General features: G+C 35.7%; 1 pseudogene; it reads left to right on the forward strand.

Moving 5' to 3' along the window:
* The first annotated feature begins 4,719 nt into the window (after positions 1-4,719).
* Positions 4,720-5,101, forward strand: LOC133765906 (M-phase phosphoprotein 6-like; annotated as a pseudogene).
* Positions 5,102-9,286: the final 4,185 nt, after the last annotated feature.

A 9,286-nucleotide genomic window follows, 5' to 3' on the forward strand; every position in this document is an offset into this window, starting at 1 on the left:
ACTTCCTGGAATTTTCTGAAGCTTCCATTGTTCCTGAATTGGCACTACATTTGTAATGCACAAGATCTTCTATATTCTAGCTCTAATAGGCTTCTCTAGTCGCCCCTCTGTCACCCTGTCAGTCCTTCTTCAGTCTATATTTTGGCCTCTTCAGACTCTTCTTCATCATCTCCAAGCTTCTTCTCTTTGCATTGGCATTTTCTTGGAGTGTCAGTTTCTTTCTGACATTATTATGCACTATTATGTATTATCCATCGCAGGCAGGTGAATTGCATATTTTCTTTGAAACCATCATGATATCCACACTTTTTCCCACCTCTGGTTCTCATAGTATCTCAATGGCACATCTTTGAAATTCATCTTTGAGAACGTTTATTTATGATTATAATATCTGTTTTAGGGTCTAAGGATCTGAGAGTAGAGAACATGTTCTACATTTTTTGCATCACAGATCCTACTGTAAAATGTATTTCCCTTATTCCATATGCTTTAGAGAGCTTTTCTGGATTATTAATTATACTTGGGGTTTTGGAATATTTGTACATAAATAATGAGATATCATGTATATGAAACCCAAATCTTACCACAAAATTAATTTGTTTGCTATTTACTTTAAACACTTAATCTGAACATAACTTTATATAATATTTTAACACTTTTGTGGGCAAAATAAAGTTTGTATGGAAGTTTCCACTTCTGTTGTTTTGTCAGTTGACAAAACCTTTAGGTTTGGGGTTTCCAGATTAGGAATCCTTAATGATTACATAACAAGCTTAATTCAACAATTGTAGAAGGGAAAAGTAGAATAGAACTAATCTCATATCAAGACATTAGGGTACACAGAAATCACTTAGAGCCAGCACTCAGCAGAAGTAAATGGGAAATTTAAGTTCTCTAATAAGTTTTCTTTTTATTAAACCCTATTGCCTTTACAAATGAGTTTCTGAGGCATTGCGTGTGTGAAAAGATCAAACAAGGCTCTGAATGAGATTTGTAAACTATAAAGCAATGAATTATCATTTTTAGAAAGAAAATTGCATAGAAACCCATTAACTGCCTTTGAGGATAGCTGTGCTATCTAAGACATGGTGTAAGATCATATTTGGGAGCTACATTTAAAGTTTTATAGAAGAGAGCCCAGTCTTAATCCTTAAAGCTTAATGATTAGAATTTCTTTCTCATTGCCCTGCAAAGAACTTAGAAAATACGCTGCTTGGTTTTATTGAGGAAAATATTTCCTGCCAATTGAAACTAAAATATCCTATGATTTCTAGAAATGTATTCATTACAGCAATATGGATCAATTTGCCAAAAATTAAATGAAGCAACAAGCAATGTAACCATCCGGGCAGAATGATAGTTTGCCTACCTAAACTCCTCTAGACATTTTCATTGGAAAAGGAATTACTCTTAACTGTATGACTGAAATTTGCTTAGTGTTTCAGTAAAAGAAGCTGCTGAATCTCCTTATTTAAGTATTTGAAAATTATAAATATAGCAATATTTGAAAGTATTTTGTGTATTCCTTTGTAAATTATTTCGCAGTTTTAGATGAAAAGGTATGCATTTTCATTACATATCTAAAATGTATATTATAATACATTTTATCCTGTACTTATGCAGGGTTTTTTGTCATACCAATGTTAATAAAAAGTTTAGCAAAAATGTTCCCTTTTTGAAAAAGTTGTTCAATGAAAACATAAATATGTCCTTTTGAAAAATAATAGGATACAGTCACTTTTATTTGCCTACAATCCACTCCTGGTACCCATAAATGAACACACTTATGTGATGAGGTCCCCGATGAATATTCATGTATTGACTGCATAAAGAATGTCGAACTGTACTTTTACATAAATATATCATATGTCTTGTTTTGCCATTTGTTTTTCTTCAATTATTAATCTATGATACCAGATCTAGATATTCATAGTCATTTTGATCACAGTATACTATAGATGTTCTTAACTTCTCTAGTTACTCTTCTGTTGATAGCGATTTGAGTCATCTACTGATTTATTGATGTTGATATCCAATGCTTTCTGGGATCTTACTCTGTATATTTCCTTTTCCTAAAAGGTTTAAATGAATTAATTTACTATTCACAATGCCTTAGTCAGTAAACACTATAATAAAAATGCCATAGACTGGCTGGCTTAAACAGCAAACTTATTTTTCACAGGTCTCAAAGCTTTGAAATTCAAGATCAAAGTGCTGGCAGATCTAGATCCTAGCAAGGGCAATCTTCCTGTTTGCAGATGACAACTTTTTGCTATATCCTCTCATAGTCAAGAGACAGTTCTCTCTCTCTTCTTAGGAGGATACTAATCACATCATGAAGTTCTATCCTAATGATCTCATGGAGATCTAATTAACTCCCCAAATCCCACCCTGCTCTTATCATTTTATTAGGAGTGAAGTTTTGGCTATGAATACATCTTTGAATATTCAGATTGTAACATGATGACTAATGTGATGATAATACAGGTTTGGCTTTGACAGGAGACTAAGTCCTGAAGGCAGAGCCTTCATGAATGTGATTATGAGAGGGCTTGATGGTTTATCAACTCTCTTCTTTGTCTCCCAAACCCTATAGAAGAGGCAGCAATAAGTGCCATCTTCAAAGCAGACTGAAGTCCTAACTAGACACCAATTCTTGACATCTTGATGTTGGAGGTTACAACCTCCAAATTAATAAAAAATAAACATCTAATTTGTAAGTTGCCTAGTTTAGGGCATTCTGTTACAGCTGCATAGATTAAGAGAAGTTTCAACATATGAATTTTGAGCAATAAAAAATCCATATCCATAATATTGAACATTTCTAAAAATAAGTTTCTACTTTACAGGCATTATGTGTCCCCCAAATGCTCATATGCTGGGACTTGTTCCCCAGTTTCAAAACATTTTTGGTAGTGGGGCTTAAAGATGTGATTAGATGGATTCCAAGATGGTGGAATAGCAACAGGGCTGTCTACTCTAGGCTGGGTGAAAATAGTTTAAAAAAAGAAAAAAGCAAAGAGAAAGTGCATTCTCAGGGAAAAACTGGGGGGGGGGGGGCGGGGAATGCAGATCAGATTCCTTAGAAGCAGGGCAGACATCGTGGATCTGTTTAGAAGGTATAAATGTGCAGCAACAAGCATGGAAACAACAAAACACCCCAGCAGCTTGGAGCTGAAGAATGCTCCAGCTTTAGAGAATAAGGTGAGATCAGCAACCTGTGCCTCTGGTGATACAGCTAGAGGGAAAGCCTAGCCGACTACACTGTCTTTGTGTCTGGTCCAGAGCCCTGAAGGGAACAGGGTGCCCATTCACCTAGAAAAAGGGGACATTTCTTACCCCCTACACCCCCCAAAATGGCACCCAAAAACTGCCTGAGAGAGGGTGGGTGCAGTTTTGAACATAAGTAGGTATCAGCTGCTGCAGAGCTTGTGTGCACACCCAGCAACTGGTGGGGGCAGTCACCATCTTGTCCTGAGGGGCAAATTCAGCATGAATTTGCTGGAGCACGAACCCAGAAACGGGCAGGGAGAACAAGCCATTGAGACATTAGTACCTGTACAGAGAATCTTGTATGTACCCAGCACGATTGTGAAATGAGTAAGGCTGCAACTCGAGGGTATTGTGCACACATATGATCCAGGGATTTTACCAGAAGGAAAAGTCTGAGCTCCCCACTGACTTTGAGTCTGGCTGGGAAGACTGACAGGGGGCTGAGCACCCATACACAACTGTTAGGTGCCCCAAGCCTCTCAACATATCACAGGTTCCGGGGCTCCAGGGCTCAAACTGCTTAGGCAGAGCAACCACAGGCAGCTGGCTCTGGCAACTTCTCAGCCTCTCTGTTTGACAGGCTAGTGGGCAGAGTGGATCTGCTGTGCCCTGTGACTGCAGGAGCCCTGAGTGCTGAGACTGTGATAATTCTATGACTACATGAGAGAGCACAAGGTGTACTTGCATCTCTGAGCAATCACTGTATGTGTCTCCACACACTCAGAGCTCCCTGACTGCCCAGGGTGGGTCATTGCAGTGGGATCCACACTTACACTGAAGACTGCACAGATCTTTTGTGCAGTTCATGTGGAAGCATAGATGAGTCTTGTCCTCAATGATTTCTAACACCTGGGCATTAATCACCTTAGAAGAGAGGAGGTGAGGGTATGATTATGCCAACAGAGGTAACCATATGCCCCTTTATGATAACAAGAGGAGCTCTACGAAGCCAAACTTGGGTGTAACCCTGGATATTCACCCACCCTGGAGTACAGACCAGAGCTCCCTGGCCACACCCAGCACACACCTTTGGGTACTCACTGAAAGGATAGACATTCCACTAAGCCACAGAGGCATGGTTCAAAGATCAAAGCCATCAGAGGAAAAAACCAACAAGTACTTGAGAAATGCATAAAAATAAGTGCAAAAATTCAAGAAACAAAATTAAGGAAGACAACATGATCCTGTCCCCCTCCCCCAAGGAACAAGCAACGTTTCAATATAAGAATGTGAAGATGAAGAGATTATGAAATGCCTGAAATGAAAAAGATTAATCATAGGATTATTCAGAAGCAATGCAAAGCAAATCCATAAATTTAAGAAATCCATATATAACAAGAATGAAAATTTTTCCCATGAAAATTATTTTAAAGGGAAATCAAACTGAAATATTAGAAATGAAGAACTCAATAGATCAAATAAAAAATATAGTAGAAAGCCTTGAGCATGGAGGCCGAGCTCAAGACCAAGTTATCCAAGAACTCGCTGCGCATGAAGTTCATGAAAAGGGGATTGGACTCGAAAACCAAGAAATAGCTCAGAGAGGAAGAGAAGAAAATCATTAGTGAAGAACACTGGTACTTGGATTTGCCAGAGCTAAAAGAGAAAGAGAGTTTGATAATAGAAGAGCAGAGTTTCTTGTTGTGTGAAGATCTCTATGGAAGAATGTCATTCAGAGGATTTAATCCTGAGGTTGAGATATGAGACTTTGGTGGGGACAATTGGAAAAAAGTTTGCCAAGAGAGACCGTGCCAATTATGAAGGAGATGAGAATGGAGACATGCAACCCATCAAAGCAAAGAAGATGTTCCTAAAGCCCCGAGATTGAGTGTACACCCCTGGTTACAGCGCAGGGAGCAGCTCGTGTTGGAGCTCATCCTGGTGGCTTCTCTGTCATGGTTAATACTGTGGTGTTTATTCATGAAGAGATATGTCCAGGCTTTGAAAACATGCTGTTTTTAGAACAGATGTGTGGTGGATGTTATACATCCTTTGCTTGGTGGTGTTCAAGAGTGAGTCCCCCCAGCCCTCAGTCTCCCAACATCCATGGTACAAGCTTGCTTCCTAGAGGTTTTTTTTAACCTCCAATTTTTTATCATGCAGCTCTCTGGTCACTGACCTTGAATTGACTTCATAGAAATTACTGGCCATGTTTACACTTTACTCTCTGTTATTAATCATGTCAAGCCAGTTCATATATACATTTTGGAATCAGCTTATTATCTGTAAATTCATCCAAAAAAATACTTCTCCATCCTGAAGAATTTGCATATGCCAGGTCATTGTCAGTTTATGGTATAAGGGGTTTTTGTTTAAAGCATTTAATTGTGAAAATTGTTGCATAATAAACACCTGTTTTCAAAAAAAAAAAAAAAGCCTTAACAACACACTTGGCAAGGCAGAAGAAAGAATATCTGAGCTAGAAGACAAATCTTTGAAAAATTTTCATTCAGATCAAGGAAAGAAGAAGGAGGAGGAGAAGGAGGAGGAGGAGGAGGAGGAGGAGGAGGAGGAGGAGGAGGAGGAGGAGGAGGAGACCCTCCCAACAAAGAAAATCCCAGGACCAGACAGCTTCAATGCTGATATCTACCAGACTTTGAAAAAAGAACTAATTCCAATTCTTCTCAAGCTATGCAGAACAATTGAAAGGAATGTGTTGCTCACATCTACCAATCCAGGAGTATAACATCAGTTACATTTTTCTATTCTGGGCATTTTCTATTCTGGGCATGTGTCCAGATCAGGGTAGTCCTTAGGAGGAAGTAGGGTGTCTTCTGCTATTGGGTCCCAATTGCTCCTTACTCCTCATTGATTTGTAGCTGAAGATGAATACAAAGTTAGGTTGAGAGTACACATGTGCGGTCAGCTAGAGCTTGACTGAGTGAGTACTGTTTCTATCCTGTCTCAGAAGCTCCTAAAGCAGAGGGTTAAAACAGGACATTTATTTGAAAAACTGGCATATATTCATTCACATTCTACTGCTGAAAAAAAAAAACTGACCCAAAATAAATAAGGTGATGATTTTATCCATTTCATGGATGTCAGAAGAGGAGATTGAATATTTGTGTATAAAAAAACTAATTCCCTGGATTTTAAAGTTTGTTCTTGAAAAATTTGTTGAATATCATTGCTATAAATATTTTTATTCCTATTCAACAAAGATAGACTATGTATCCATGAACTATATAACATACACTGTTATATAATAGCTATATAATATATAATGTTAAAAACTCATCCATGTTTATAAAAGTAAACTACTGAATATATTAACAGATGTTTAGTGTCACTGACAATTAGGGAGATATCAATTGAAATAATAAGCTATGACATTTTATCTTCTTTAAAAACAATTAAGTATGATAGCACCAAATATTGGTGAGTAAAAATGAATAGGAATTCTTATTCATTAATAGTGAAAGCATAGACAAAGTGATGATGATTTAGTCTTTAGTATAATCCTGGGATGATACCTCTTCAAATTTTCAAAACTCAGGCATGTAACCTTTGGGGACTAATGTCTACTTCTGTGGAAAACTTGAGCTACATTTTCAATTTTTTGTGTGGTTGCTATAATAATTAGATTTTCTCAATTCTTCAATCAACATAGTTTTTTTCCAAGAAATATTTTATTCAGACATCCTGTTGTTTCTTTTTCATTTGCTCTTTGAACTCTTCTTTGTTTTCCCACACTACTCTCATTTTTTGTAACTCTGATTGTCATAATGCTTTGATGGATTATTGTAATGAACTAGAGATATTTTATGAACATTTGCCTTTTACATACCTCAAATTATGTGGAGTTCAAAGTCTTGATGTTTTTTCTAGGTTAGACAATTCCATATATTATTTTATTATGATTTTTAAATGTAGATATCATACAGAAAGGCTATAAAATTGAGCAATCCAAAATCAGAAATTAATGAAGTGCTTGAACATTTTACAAAGTTAACTCCTCCAACAAGTTTCCTCTCAGCCACAGGAAAAAATAGAAATCTGCCTAAACAAAAACTTTAAGATGGAATCAGTGACAACACAGTTACTATAACCAACCTGCAATTCCCAGTCCACCCTCATTAATTACCAAAAATTTATCCAATTCAAAAATATTTCCAAATTCCTTAACACTACAGCTTTACCAAAATATCTCTCTATGTAACTATCTATTAATAGCCACAATAAATACAACATTAGCCCCTAGTCATTTAGTGAGAAAATAGTTAAAACTCAGAACTTTAGGGAAGTATCTTTCAGAATACTTATTCAGTAGGCCTTACACAATAGCATACTGACCCATAATGAATTAGCCTATTGCCTAATGTATTTCAGAAATGAGATAAGTGACATATTTTAATGTAAACCCAAATGTTCCTTTTTTAAAGAAATTCCAGCTCTAAACTCCATTTATATACATCAAAATTAAAAATATGTGAGATTTTTAGTATATTTGAATAAATTAAGATATCTTAAGCTATAACTGTTTTAAAATGTCTTTTAATAAGCAAAGTTACTACTGAAAATGTAATTGCATTTCTGAAATGTCAATATAATTCCAAATATTAAAAAAATCAGCACATTTTCCACTCATTATTTGTGATTCAGGCATAGTGCTGTTCAAATTATACTTAGTCATTTACCATGTACTTTCTAATTACTTCAATTCTAAAATATTAAAAATTAGATCAAAATTTTAAATAATAGTAGCAATGAATTAGCCACTAAGACTGATAAGAGAATTGAATTCAATATAAAAAGAAAAATCTATTAGTTTCAAATGTCATTGTTTCATTAAATGAATTTTACTTTATGTTGCCTGAAAATACCACTTCTAGCAATTTTAGAAGTAATTGAAAGATCTAATTATTGAGGTGAAAGATCAACTGATTAACAAGATGATATTTCAAAAGCTTCTGTTGCCTCTAATGACCAAAAAACTATAAAATATTAATACACTTTTGCAGCCCACACATCCCAGAACAATTTGCAATTTTCTAAATGAGAGACTATTGGTAAATAACCCTTGAGGTTTTACAGAACAAACTCCCCCAAACTGCATAATCTCTCTCTAGACCAGAGGTGATTCTAAGGGATCAAACTGAATTAAAAATTTAGGTAAATATCAATTAAAAGAACTTCATTTTAACAAGTAAATGAAGGAGGGTAACCTGTCAGGTGCTTTAGTTCACAATCTTGGAGTAGGATAGCAGATACTTCTGAGTTCAGTGCTCTATGGTGGAAGGGAAACATACATTTCAAATTCCTCTAAATAGTTTCTTCCTTGAATAATAACTGAAGCTAATTCAAAATTCAGATGATTCTAACTCAAGTAGTAGAAACACAGACCTAGCTTTAATGAAAATTCAGAAAATTAGGAATATTTTTGAAGAAAAACCAATTACACAATAATAATATGTGATGCAATTTAAAACTGGGACACATACAAGGAAGTCCAGAGTTTGGTGTGCAATTTAGATTTGATTAATAGGAAATAATGACACTTTAGAACAACAAACCACCATGTAGGAACTTAAAAGTTACACTCAACTTAGTTTCAGCCACGTTTTGTCATCTAAAACTCAGGGGTTAATGATGACGTGAAATGTAAGAAAGTGCTAACAACCAAAGACAGAGTTATCCTTAAGCTAATCAGGAAGCTGTATTATATACATGAGTAATAGAGTTTTAATTAGTTTTGAGATTGGGGAGTATGGTTCTGGTGAGGATATGATAGATGGAAGGATAAGTTGGAGGAAAACATATTCAAAGAAAATCGTAGGAGAACATAGGTGTTTCACATGAAAAGGAGGAATAAACATTACATTTTATTTTTCAAAATACAACAATAAATAAAAAATCTGGAAAACACAATTCGTTTTTTAGGTTTCTGGGTATACAATTTTAAAGTATATTGAAACTTATGGGCTTGCATATCAAATCTGTACATAAAGCTATAATTTTCTAAAAGAGCACTTTGGAAGGTGTGAATTTGGCACAGCAGTAAGGACCCCCAGGT

Source organism: Lepus europaeus, chromosome 1 (assembly GCF_033115175.1).
Source record: "Lepus europaeus isolate LE1 chromosome 1, mLepTim1.pri, whole genome shotgun sequence".
Classification (NCBI taxonomy): Eukaryota; Metazoa; Chordata; class Mammalia; order Lagomorpha; family Leporidae; genus Lepus; species Lepus europaeus.